This window comes from Callionymus lyra, chromosome 9 (genome assembly GCF_982586985.1).
Source record: "Callionymus lyra chromosome 9, fCalLyr1.hap1.1, whole genome shotgun sequence".
NCBI classification, from domain to species: Eukaryota; Metazoa; Chordata; class Actinopteri; order Syngnathiformes; family Callionymidae; genus Callionymus; species Callionymus lyra.
The window spans coordinates 1,777,260-1,791,527 of NC_141826.1; positions in this window are offsets into that span (position 1 = coordinate 1,777,260).

The window sequence follows — 14,268 nt, forward strand, 5'->3', positions numbered from 1 at the left end:
TCTATAGTCAGGCTCTGTGTGAGTTCAATAAAAAACTCTCCTTGTCAGAAAATTGAGTAAACTTCAAAGGTTTACTTTTTCACTAGTTATAATGGATCTTCAAAGTGTCACAGTTGGTAGGGTTTGTTCCCGACTCGGCTCATTCACTCTCAGAGTTTCAGCCCTCAAAGTGATTTAGCTTCAGACTGAAAGCTGGCTCATTAGAAGCTGGTATCTTTGGTCTCTGGTCCATTTCCCCTACTCTGAGAATTGTGATGACCATAACAAACTTATATTTGCTAATATTACACTGAGAACCTTTTTAATGAATGAAAAAAGTGTCTCTTTTCTTTGTTAAAGTATAATAAGTGGAACTGGCATGGGTTCGGTAGAATAACAAAATGAGGAGTTGACTTCATCAGTGAGAGAGATGCTGCTGTGAGGCTGTTACACATAGAGGAGGCCAGAACCTGCATGATGATTTGCGATCCTGTCTTTTTCTTGTCTTATTTTTCAGTTGAAACATATGCTTCTCTGCATGTGATCCTGTGTTTTGGGATGTTTTGTCAGGAGAAAAACATGAGACACGGGTGAGTATTCAGAAGTGATGTCAACCAGCTGTTCTAACTTCTTATTACTTTTCTTGACAACAGGTAAGAGTCACCAAACACTCGTTTAGGAATGTCACGCTTGATTTGGCATGGCATTGCTAACAGCAGCACTTCCATCCCGCTTGGAGGATTTAAAAAAAAAAAATTCACTATGAACTTCAAAGTAGCACATGATACATGTATCAACAAAAAGATTTGGAAGAAAATTGTTAGCTGAACAATGCTGATTATTATTATTATTATTTATCATGGCAAAAAGTGAACGTTTAACTTATTTTGATAGGAATATGTTTTTATCTGTTTTAATCTTGTCTTGACCTTAACATCGGTTTCAATAAGTTATTATACAATCGTACACTTCGAGTCATATACTTGTACATGGTTCCTGTGTAGTAAAAATGATTTTTAACTTATATGTTAATTTAATTCTAAAACAAGATAAGTGTGAAACAGTTGTCTAAATAATATCTTTAATTGGGGTGAGTAGTAAGGATCTAAAAAGTTTTCTAGGTTCGATGGGTTTGCAACTGGTGATGTTGTGACGAACATAGCCCATCCAAAACCCGTGACCACTGATGGCTACTATTTAATTTAAGCCATATTGCAAAATAATAAGCTTGATGTAATCGAGTCGCTAAGTGAAGTGTCACTTTCAGCATGTTTTTTTCTGGCAAACATGAAGTTATAACTTAGTGCTGGCTCATTTCAACTAATGGCAGGCGGCGATGTTGTTAAATGAGTTGAGTTCTGGACAAAGCAACACAAAGATCAGAGCTGCGATCAGAGCCTGAATATTTTCTCTTCTTCTTCCTTCGATCATCCCCCCTTCTGTCCCGACTGTCCTCTCACCTTATGTTAAACTGATTAGATTGCGGGGGAATCAACCTCAGTCAAATGATTTTGCGGAGGATGTTGGTTAAAAACAAGCAGCTGCTTTGTGTTCCAAATTACTTTTCCCTCCACCCAGTAATAGGACACATGAGAGTCCCATTAGAAGATGGACGTTCCACCCTTCATGCGGCAATGACAGACAGGTTTGCGGTGCAAACAAACAATGAAGAGACCTCCTGATCTAAAAAACCCTATGCAAACAAATGCTTCACATTCCTGTGATAGCAGGGTGGTCTGCTGTGTAGGGACACTTCTAGGTTTACAAGTGGAATGGCCTTGAGAAACCCCCCATAAACATCTCCAGTGTTTATCAGGTCACACCCTCTGGTCCTGATGTGTCTTTAGCCATCATGTAAACATCCATGCAACCATCCATCTAATAATAAACATCCTCCTATATCTGATGTTAGTTACATTATGAAGAGCATTGTGCGTTTAAAGTAAAGCTAATCTGTCTTAAATTGTACCTCAATCAACATGTGTCTTTTTTCTGGAGATTAAATCTCCTTTACAATAACCACACCCATTCTGCTATTATTAGTTAAACATCCTGGTTTTTACTAGGCGTCATCAATCATTGAACTCTCTGCAAGGGACTTGTTGTATAAACAAAGCGAGACATGATTCAATAAAGTCTGTCCCTCCGGCTGTCCATCCATCCATCCATCCATCCATCCATCCATCCATCCATCCATCCATCCATCCATCCATCCATCCATCCATCCATCCATCCATCCATCCATCCATCCATCCATCCATCCATCCATCCATCCATCCATCCATCCATCCATCCATCCATCCATCCATCCATCCATCCATCCATCCATCCATCCATCCATCCATCCATCCATCCATCCATCCATCCATCCATCCATCCATCCATCCATCCACCCACCCATCCATCCATCCATCCATCCATCCATCCATCCATCCATCCATCCATCCATCCATCCATCCATCCATCCATCCAACTATTTACAGTTGGCTTCAAGAGGAGCAAAGCCCATTATTATGTCATAATGGGGTCCACTCTCATCAGATCCCCTTTAACACACACAATTTCAAACTATAGTTGACATAAATAGTTTTTTCTACATTACCACCTCATCAGCTACCATTGTAATGTATTCATTTATAATACAAGCATAATTCATTAGGTCTGTCCTGTCAACTTTCTTAACTCAAGAGGTGGATTTATTTGGATTTTACAGAATTTAAAAACAAAGGTTCCCAAAGTGAGAGTATTGGCCCTATTTCCAAGATAAGTCTTATGTAAAACACAACTATTGAAATATAAAACATTGACAGACATGGACTTAGGATCCAGTTTTTTCTGTGGGTTTATAAAGTTAGGCTCCAGGTTTGAAAGCTGCTGTGGTAAAACCTGAAACAGTCTCAATTTCTTCATGATGGTTTTGATTGATACTCAATTGCTCATAAATGCATGTATACCATCCATCCTTCGGTGTATTTTGAATAACACCTCATGATGTCACCATCAGAGCAGACACACACATGACATCAGGGCATCAACATGTTTAGCATGAGCTAAGAGACATAAGCATACACCCAAGAATGGAATACTCCCTATGGCTGTAACGGACATCTTCATTTCGCAATCACTACAATGAAAAGGCAGCTCATGAACTTTAGCTGCACACCATTATTTTTCACTTTCTGCCCTTTTTGTATATCTGCAGTTTCCTGTGCTGCGAGGAAGTACCCACCTATCCTGAGGGCTTACTTCCACTCTGACATATTGTTACTAAATTCTGCAAAGAAAAGAACTCTTGACCTGACGCGGACATAAATAATAAACCGGAGGTGCAAGTTTACCAGTCTGTGATGTCATTTCAAGTGTCGCTCTTCCTGTTCTCAGGACAGGAAGACATGTTCGCGGACAAAAAAAGGAATATATAAAGGTCCTTCTTTTAGATGCATTAAAGGTTATCAGATCAGTCCCCATTAGAGCCCACATTGACATCATCGTCCCCCTTCCACCATCATTGCAGTACAAAAACATCTTAAATCATCATAATTTCAGCATTTATTCATATGTTTTCTTTAGCGCTCGTAAATTATGGTCTGCCTCTGGTTTTTCTAAGACAGGTGGTCAGCAGATGCAACTTTCTTGTTGTCTTGTCATAATTCAGAACCATTGCTCACTGTTTTTTGCTGCAAAGATGTTTTTCTAATTAATTATTTATTATCAACTGTTATGGCAACAAGTGTCACTGGCAACTGCGTCATAATATAAGACTAATCCCCAGTTTTCGATTTTGATAGGATTGACATCATCTCCATGGTGATGAAGTGTATTATGGCATCAGTCTTACTAGCATTTGATTCAATCCCCCTTTTTTTTTATTTGAATGATCTGGGTTTTTTCCTTTTACCACAATGTTAAAAGGCTTAAATGTGAACTTGGTGTTCTTTTTCAGTACAGAGACTGCACTTCAAATCCATATCCTCAAAATTCAAAAGCCTTTTTTTACAAGAACAAACAAAGGCTCATGGCCCATTAAAAAAACTTTCATTTTGGCTCATCCCACAACAAATCACTGTTGTGGGATGAGCCATCTATAGTGCAGTTGTTAAGGTAAAGAACATGCCAGTAAGGGACCAGACAAGACACCAAGTCAATACTTCAACACCCTGAGAACGAACTACTTAACTTTCGCTATGAAAGGCAGCACTCAAGGAAGTGTGCGACGGTTGAGGTAATCCTGGTCATCTGGAACAGAAACACTTCTGATCAACGAACAGTCACACGCACTGAACCAAAAGAATGAGTTTGTTGCCTGGGTGCAGGTTGTATGCAGCCTCGATTTGTTCCGTGTGCTGTTTTTGTCACAAATGATCAGAAGAAAGTCACAGCTGGCAGTTTCTTAAAAGAACAACTAACATAATGATCGTTCTCTGATCTTCTCCTAATAGACTCCAAAACCATATGCGTGTAGAACCATCTGGTCAGTGACATGTAAAAGTACTTTTACTTGTTTTTATGCTTTTATGTTGCTGTGTTTTTAGATTTTAGTTCTTTCAAATGTATATATATATATATATATATATATATATATATATATATATATATATATATATATATATATATATATATATATATATATATATTTATTTATTTATTTATTTATTTATATATATATATATATATATATTTTTTTTAATTTATACTGTGCACTTTTGTTGGGGTTCCAAAGGAAAAATTTCATGACAAACGCCTTGAATGAAGCACTTCCTGGTATAAGCAGTTTATTTGACCCCTAGAATCAGAATAACTGTTGTTAGGCGATTAATACAAAATCAACCTCATTAATTTACGATTTGTAGAATTGTGTTTAATTTAGAATAAAAATGAAACACATTTAATCTCATGAATTGTAGGACAAAATTGTAGTTCAGTACTAATAAAATAAATACACTTAGCAACATTTTTATTGGTGATTGAAAAACGTCTGACACGGCAGGTAAGTAAGGAGAACATGGTGGCCTTGACATGAGTTTTAAGGAACTGAAGTCAACACGACAATGTGGTTTGCTTTTGATGGAAAAATATTGAAAGAACAGATGTGCTTGATCTTCTCTCACAGAAAAATATCTCACTTTTGATGAACAAGTGATCGCTATCAGGAGGAAGTGAGCTTATTAACTGCTGACGTCCTGCTGTATATAATAGATCCAGGCTGAGGCAGGCACCTCCCATCATATATTCCAGCTGCAAAGCAGATCTTTGGACTCTAAAACTATTTGGAATCTTCTTTTTTCAATCTCATTTCACAGACAATAACAAAAGAAAAAAAAGATCACCTGTATTTTAAAACTTTTCCTGACAGTGTCCACAGCATATGCTTATTTTTAAACTCACGAGGTATTCATGTGATCTCTCTGAGGACATGTTTTCAAATCAACAAATTAGCTAAACAACCTACAGCTGATTTGATGATATCATGTTGTTCTCTTGATACTCACTCTTAAATCTGCCTTTAGAGAAAGGTTCATCTTCATTGATCAAACAAAAAACAACAGTTCCACTTCAGTTTATTTTGCAGTTGAGGCAACAAAAATCAGTTTCTTGGCTGAGATTTAAGGTTGTCCACTGAGATGGAATTTAGTTCCGGGTATTGTCTGTGGATGCTGGGAAAGTGTGGAGGAGCAGTTCATCATACCGATGTTAATGTTTCTCTTGGTGGGATTTAAGGTGTGAAGAATTATTTGGAACAAGCTGGATGTGGATTTCCACAGCTCAAATAAATACTGGCTTGTCTCGGCATATCAGAAGTCGAACAAAAGACAAGAGCCTCAAAATATTTTCTGTCAGCACCAACCCGGTTGTTCCAGTGTTGGAAATGATCCCTGGAACACATGAAAAGAATTTGTTCTTTGTGCATGTTACAGTCAGCGAGAACATAAAATGTTGGAGTCCTTGTTGGTGTCCCGTCGTTTTTCATGACACACATCTTTCTCAAGTCAGAATCTTTCTAAGACAGTTGATGGACTGAAACTCTGTTAGAGGCTGAGATTGAGGCTAGAAAGCAGAATAGCTGAGGTTGACCTCAGATGTGTAGATCGCCTCATGATTATGCTTTTCACAGGCATTTGTGCATTTCCATTACAGTCTTCTTTGTGAAATAAACCTTTTTTTTTTGAGTTTCTACCAATTACAATTAAGCTCCCGGGAAATTGCCCTGGCCTTTGGTGTTCGAAGAATGGCATTGGAGAGGATTGCAAAAGCTTTGCATGGCTATTTCACTTCCACAAAAGAGAGAGTGATTGCCCCTCTTGGGTTCTGTAATAGTCACAATAGATTTAGCAGCAACAGACAATTCACGAAAGCACCTTGGGTGAGACTGATCCACTATCTCCAAGAAATGTCAATTATGGCCCTTCATTTGACACCTTTTCTAAGTTCACGTCCCACTTGTAGTTTGTGTTCAACCACGTGTGTGATTCAGCTAGTCGAACAGCTGTGATTGGATGTTTAAGTTGCGATCAGAACATGAGCTTTCTAAATGGGATTCAGTCTGCGGTGACTTCAAAAGAACAGTTTTTTATCTCCTGCAAAGCTAGAATATTTGTTTGCGTCTCTGGTTTTTGTAGCGATAACGAATCCTTGCATGCTTGCAAGCTGTTGTTCCTTTTTAATGAAAAAAATATTGTTTCTGTTTGTTGTCATGCTTTGCTTTGAACCGGACAAATGCTAATCCTGCAATCCTCCATTACATTTTTTTAACCATTCTAAAATTTTAACAACGCCCCATTAAAATGGGCTTTCCTGGATTCTCATGCGGCGGATCAACCGTATCCAATCAAAGCCTTGATAGAAGACAAAGCTCAGCAGATGCTTTCTTCTTCATTCAGCCTGCCAACAGTTCTTTATCTTTCTTCTGCTGATTTGGAAAACAACTAATCATCTCAGATTATCTGGTTACTCTCACAAAGCCAACCAAGATTCCAGTCAATTGAGTGTTTTTAATAGATCAATGATGGTTTAACTTTAGTCCTGGCGTAAGAGTTCCTCAACTGGTGCCTCATTAAGTGTGTCTTTTACCCTTTTAACACTTCTTGGACAAGACTACAGAGTCTCCCTCGTAATGAAACTCATTTCATCGACTTGTATCTAGGACATGAAATGCAAGGCAATTGGCTGACACAAAAAAGTGGGTGGAAGTGGATAAGATTACAATTTTATAACAAAAACATAACACAAGTTTACCCTACGTGATCATTCTTACAATCTGTCATCACTTCCAGGAACAGAACGTTCTCCAGTCAAACGTCTGCTAATTGAAGTTGACCTCATGTCATCTTCTTGCTGATGAATGTGGCATCAGATTTACTGGTAGACGTGCCGAGTTGCTTACAGTGCTCAGAAAGACACTTTTCAGTTTACAGAGTGATTACAAGGGAATTTTTTCAACAGACTATTTTAATGTTTTATCGTAATGTACATTGGAATATTTTGGGTTACTGCTATCCAGAATTGTTAATGATCAATAATCAAATGTATTTACACATGTTGAGTCAAAACATGTTCATAAGTAATTTGTCTCTGTTCGTCTCACCAGTGTGTCATCATGGTCGTGTGACAGTCAGTAACATTGTCTGCACTAAGCAGCTGATGGGTTGTTATTGCTTTCCTTATTGATCTGACAATGTTTGACAAAAGAAGAAATGTAAAGATGTTTGTCGCCCCTGACATTTGATTTGAATCACTGCTCTTGCATCTTGTGCTGGGCAAGTCATGAGGTCAGTGAGGTCCGGTCTAAGAAGAGAAATGTTCCTGATCATGTAAAAAGAGCTGGAAGCTGTTGTCTTGTGAGCAGCCTGTCAGCTGTTAACTCTTATCTTGTGATTTTGTTGTAGCTCTGGGCGTCACAGTCGTCTTCCTGTCACAGCTTCCTGTGAGCTGTTTGTGCCTTTTGATCCAGAGGGAACACGAATCCCCTTCTTTTGAAGCACACCTTTGTGTTTCGTCCAAAAGGTTGTCTGGGGTCCACCATTACCAATAGCCTCCAGCCTCCTCGGTTTATGATTTTCTCTTGAACACAGAAGGGTTGTGCCTGAACGAGTTCACTGATCCGTAGTTCATACTTTGGATAAACGTGAGCTGAACGTAGTCTGTTTTGCTTGATGAATATTATTGTGATCGTGTGGTGTCACACTCTTCATTTTTTGTCCAGAAAGTTGCCAGATTTCTAAATGACGTTAAAACACTGCTAAAACACACTGTAAACAAATTCTAATGTACAGCAAAAATGGCGAAGCTCCATTTAGCCGACAAAATCAACAAAGTATCAAGGATTCTTTCTATAATTATTTGATCATGTTCTGTGACAAAGTCAATGAAGATGGAAAAACCTTAGATTTCTTGACCAACCAACTTTCAATAACAAAATCTGCATGTCACGTCCACAAACTCATCAGATACTATGGACCAAAAACTGTTGACAGAAATGCTGCTCCTATGCAAAGCTGGTTCCTTGGGGTTCATTGACATGACATTGGATGTCAAGATCATGAACACTTATCAGGTAAAGATGTTGATGCTTCCAATTATTAACATGAGACAAACTTGCTCAGACTAAGTGACTTTGTTGGTAACACAAAATAGAAAAGAAGGGTGTGTTCAATAGCATTCAAATACAGGTCAACAGACTCACAACATGCACTGTAGGGTCTTTGTGTGTAGAGTGTGTCTATCTAATCCCTTCAATGCTGTGAAGATTAGACCTTGGTGACGGAAAGTCTAATATATGTGGGGGTTGTTTGGAATAAATGGGAGTGGTCCAGAACCCTGTCAATGTTTTATAATGCTATGCTCACACACACAGTGTATGATCTACGACTTAAAACTCTAATAATACGTTGTACATCTCAGTTCCTTAAAACTATCCAATGAATCCAGATAGTGATAAACTGCCCTTTTATTTTTTCACTGGTTTACTCAACTTTGTCAGAACTGTGATGATCCTTCCAACATTGTCTGCCATAGAAAATAATAGACAGAAAAATCACACACCACGGTAACACAGAACAACTGATGGTGGTCTCTAAGCAGTTGTCTTTGTTCCTGGATCAGAGTGAAATCCATGAAAAGTTTCAGTCTGGCTTCCGCAAACTTCACTCTACGGAGACAGCCTTACTGAAAGTGTCCAGTGACATCATGTCGGCTGATTCAGGTAAATACACTGTTCTGGTTCTCTTGGATCTGTCCTCAGCCTTTGACACAGTTGATCACCAGATCCTGCTGAGAAGACTGAGGGATGAAGTGGAACTGTCTGGGTCTGTGTAACAGTGGTTCTCGTCATACCTTTCTGGGCGCAGTTTCAGTGTATCTGCCAATCAAATGAGGTCTGAATCAGCGGATCTTTTGTGTGGAGTCCCTCCAGGTTCTGTTCTAGGTCCTTTATTGTTTTTGCTGTACTTGATTCCCCTGGGTTAAATCATTTAGAGATTTCCTGATTTTTGTTACCACATCTTTGCTGATGACATCCAGCTCTACTGCTCTTTTGATCCAACTGAGCACCAGAGGCTGAACGGCTGAGTGAAAACACTTTGCAGCTAAATGTGGACACAAATGAAACTCTGGTGATTGCTCCTTCTGATAAGATTCCAGGGTTGAGTCACTACTTGGGTGACTTAGGTCAGTCTGTCACACTGCAGAAAACTGACCAGAAACTTTCCTTCAACTGAGAAAAAACAGCTCAAAACAGGAACAGAAACACACCACCTCAACATAGTAACAGAAACACACCAACTCAACACAGGAACACAAACACATCACCCCAACACAGGCACACACGTACAAACAACCTCAACACAGTAACTCACACTTACACTAACCCAACACAAAATCACAAGAACAACCTACCCCAAGACAGAAACAAATGTACAAATCACCCAAACAGAGAAACAAAATACCCTACCTCAATACAGAAGCACAATTAGGAGACGACCCCAACACATAAAACAAACACACATACGCCTTCCCGACCGAGGAAAAATACACACACACCACCCCAAAACACTACTCACAACACATAAACACAAATTGAGAAAGAAACATCAACACAGCAAAAGCCAGAAACACACAGTTATCACCCTGACAAACAAATATATACATGCACACCAACCATACACAGAAACAGAAAGAAAAAACGGTCACACCAAGAACGGAGATCTTCAAGACCTTCTGATGAAAATAAAAACACATGCACATCGTCCCAACCCAGATAGACACAAAAGCCTCAACAAACAGACAGATGAACAACTTCATTGTAAAAAGGAAGAAAAAATGATTTGCGACGCTTTCATGAAGACGTTCTCACTCATCTGCCTGATAATCATGTGCAGTTGAAACACTAAGACACATGAGTTTCCACTGGGTCAGACCAAAGTGTCAGTCGGATGATACATGGATCAGGCAAGGAAGATTGAAGGTCTCTCAAATATCTTGGAAAGTTATCATGTCTTACAGGCCATGTAGGGCCATAGTGTTGAAATCTGCAAGAAAAGGCATTTTAGTGAGTTTTATCCTCTCTCTTGTAAAACGTCCTTATAAGTCAACATCGCCTTATTATGGGTACTTGTTGATTTTGTTTTGCATTGTTTAAAAGTGTTTGAAGAGCGAAAAAAGGAAAAGTCAAAGCTACAAATCAGTACAAATCAACAGTCAGGTCAACCAGATTCAAGGATTTAAGTGCTTTGGTCAGTATGATTCTGATTTTAGGGCTGTAACTGATTATCATCCTTTTCCCAAGTGGCATTTTCGACATCTGGTATTATATAAAAAAAAACGTACGAATTGACTGATTGTAATTTTGACTGAGAATAGGCCTTGACACACCGCGCCGATTATCGGGCGTCTGACGCCGTTGGGCAGTCCTCTGTGGTGGGACGTAGTCTGGCCTGGTCTCTTGATAAAAATGCCTCGTACACACCAAAGAGACTGATGGCAAAAGTGTACGTTCTGCGCATGTGCGACACGAGTGACGCTGCACTGTGTTGACATCAGAGAAGTGAAAACCGGAAATGTTCTGACACTAGTTGAGAACGGTCAGTGTTTTCACCCGTTGAAACGATGGATAACGACACGAAAATGAAGCGACTGGCATTGAATCATCAATGATCATTAAAGTCATGTCAACAATATTGTCCTTCTGTATCATTACTAGCACAAAATGACCATGAATCAGACACAGTGATAATGTACAAATGTTGAGATGAAGGTGACACGCATGAAAGGTTACATGTGTATAGGACAACAATTCAAGACATTAACGTAAATGAATGAGTTCATGGAGCAGGAGATGATGAGATGTGTTCAATGTTTGTTGATAATTATTTTTTTTTTTTTTTTATTAGAATCCCTTATTAGTCCCGCGAGGGGAAATTCGGAGTTGGAGTAGATGATGGGAGTAGGCTGCACACTTGCGCCAAGTCTACCATCAGGAGCAATCAGGGTAAAGTGTCTTGCTCAGACACAACAACACAAGCTTGTCTGGAGCTGGGATTGAACCTGCAACCTTTTGGACTGCAGGCAACCACTCTACCATCTGAGCTGTCTGCCCCCTAATGTTGGTGTGAAGTTTTCGATGAAAGTGTAGTTTAATCCATCGCTGCTTATCTAGTGTGTACAATAGTCACTTCCGTTTTATTGTCCTGCGCTGATTCGCTAGCTAAACCTAGCACTCGACCAATCAGATTGGCCATTGAGCCAGACTCTCGACTCCAGACTGAATGCGTGCACCCGCCTCTTTTTTCGTCCGACGAGGACGCCGACTCCCGACTGGGGGACACACACTAAAGGGACTCAGCGTGGTGTGTCAAGGCCTTTACAGAAAAACTAATTTTGAGAAAAATCATTCCACTGGAGTTGTCTGATGATCCTGAAGGCTACAGCTACCAAGTCCTGTCTTGTTTTGATATGCCGTGCAGATATCCACTGGGAGATCTGTCAGTCTGACAGTCCAAGATTGGTTCCGTCACCCTCATTTCAGACCGAGAAAATAATTTGTGTGTAACTGGAGTAGCTGTGGGAAGAAGAGTTTGAAGAGTTTGAGAAGGAATGATCTAGCACAGGTGCCTCAGTGGTCAGAAGTTTACTGGGAAGGTGGGATTATGGTTTGACAGAGAGACGCTTGGACTAGAACTAATTTACTCTCTTGAGATCACAGCAGAAGGTGGAAAATGATTTTAAAAGTAGGTTAGTGCAGGAGATTGCGCGATTATAGATATGAAGGCATGACTGATTGTCCACCTGAATCGAAACACTGTTCCCAATAGTCACGGTTAGAAAAAAGGGAGGGAACAGATGGAGGCCAGAGCAGTGGTTGTTTGCTGTTTTTGTTTTTTTAAATATATTTATCTTTTTCATTTGTATTCATTATTATTATTTATTATTTTTAAGTTTTTTAAATAATCCTCAACATTGATAATTTTGTATGTTTGTAAATCTCTCCACATTGATAAACTTTATTTTCATTGATTAGCGTTCCGATTATAATCGTGGTTTTTTGATGTTATTGGTCATATCCTGTCTATCTAGGGGCCGCTTTTTGAAGAGCCCGTCAGTGACGCCACGTTTCTGTAGCTCATACCCTGATGATTGTCATACAAATAGTAAACATTCGCATTAACACATCAGGCCAGTTAGCTCAGTTGGTAGCGCGCTACACATGGAAGTTAGAGTATGTGAAGTTTTGCCGATGCGATTCCCACTTGCAACATTTTTATTTTACTTGAGTTTTTATTTGAATTACTATTTTTTCTTTGCAGTGTGTTTTCTGATCATTTGTTAGAAAGCATGTCTGATATTCTGATGCAAAGGACACGTACTTAAAAGCTTTCCTTTAGTTTTTTAATAATTTTGTTGATTCTGTATGATACATGTTACAGTATAATTGAAATGTGCAGATACAATCAGCATGAAAGTTCTTCTGAAGATTGTTGAGAAAATATTTTTGAATGGAAAGATAAATGACAGGGACATGGATGATGTTGGGTCACATGGCTCAATTAAAAAAAACAAAAGAGCACAGTGAAGAATGATTAATAGCGACTATAAGGTCATCAGAGATGAACCTCAGCAGCGTCAAAGGTTTTGTATTGCCTATTGTAAAACTTGAGTGGAATAATGTGGCCAAAAGAGAATTTATCCAGATTCCATCCTTGTGCAAGACACGTGCATAACGATGTGTAATTGAGATAATGTCAGCGAACGGTTAAGCTTGGCGGCACTTTGTTAATGAGAGTAATGACGCACCCAGAATAGTAACCTCTGAAAATAGAGCAGCGTCTTGGTGTGATTAACTTCCACAGAGAGGACCTTTGTCTGCTGTTTGTGTCCAGTGTTTCCAACTGTGAGTTTAGTTCATAACGGATGAAAATATTGACTGAAACGATTCCATTCTCCTCTAACAGAGGTGTTAACTCAAAACATAGTTGTGAATTAAAAGGAAGATTTAAGGCTAACACAATGTAACACATATACCATAAATAAAATACATTTATTGATGTTTTATCTGCATATTAGGTAGGTAATAATCATTAAAGTGAATTTCATAGCATTACTATATTCTACCCTCTGACAGCAGATAAGAATTCACTTGAAACACAATTTAATAACTCATTATTAACTGTGAATAATTCTGAAATTAGTTAAATATTGACTAAAAGTGTCTCTTATTGAAAGAGGACTCTGGGCTTCTTCTTCTACATTATGACTGCCCACCCCGTAACCCGGCCAAGTGGTAGATGAATGGATGAATGGATGAAATTTCTTGAAGTAATAGACTTTAAAAAACAATCTAGCCATTAAGAGGTGAAATCTTTTCATTGTCTCACAAGACAAGATGTTTTTTGACCTCTACTCTTCTGATCTTAGATGTTCCCACCACATGAGTCACCGGTGCACATCACTGACTCCATCATGTGACGGAAAACTTCCTGACCAACCTGAATACTTTCATTTAGCAGGTGTTTAAGTACAGAAGGCCGCCGAGAACAAACGGGCAACTATCTGAAACCTGATGTAAAGACACACAATGTTGCCTGAAGCATAAACAAACCCATGACAGAAGTATATTCTACAGTCGCTGCAGACTCCCAACACTATATCTTTGTCTCTAATGACCTCGACACCACGAAGGTTCTTTCACCTGAATACCAAAGACATTTTTTTGCCCAATTAGGAAGAGATTTACCAGCTGTTATTTAAAGCAAATAAGCATTTACAAAACAGTAATCAGAGTAATTTTCTCAAGATCTG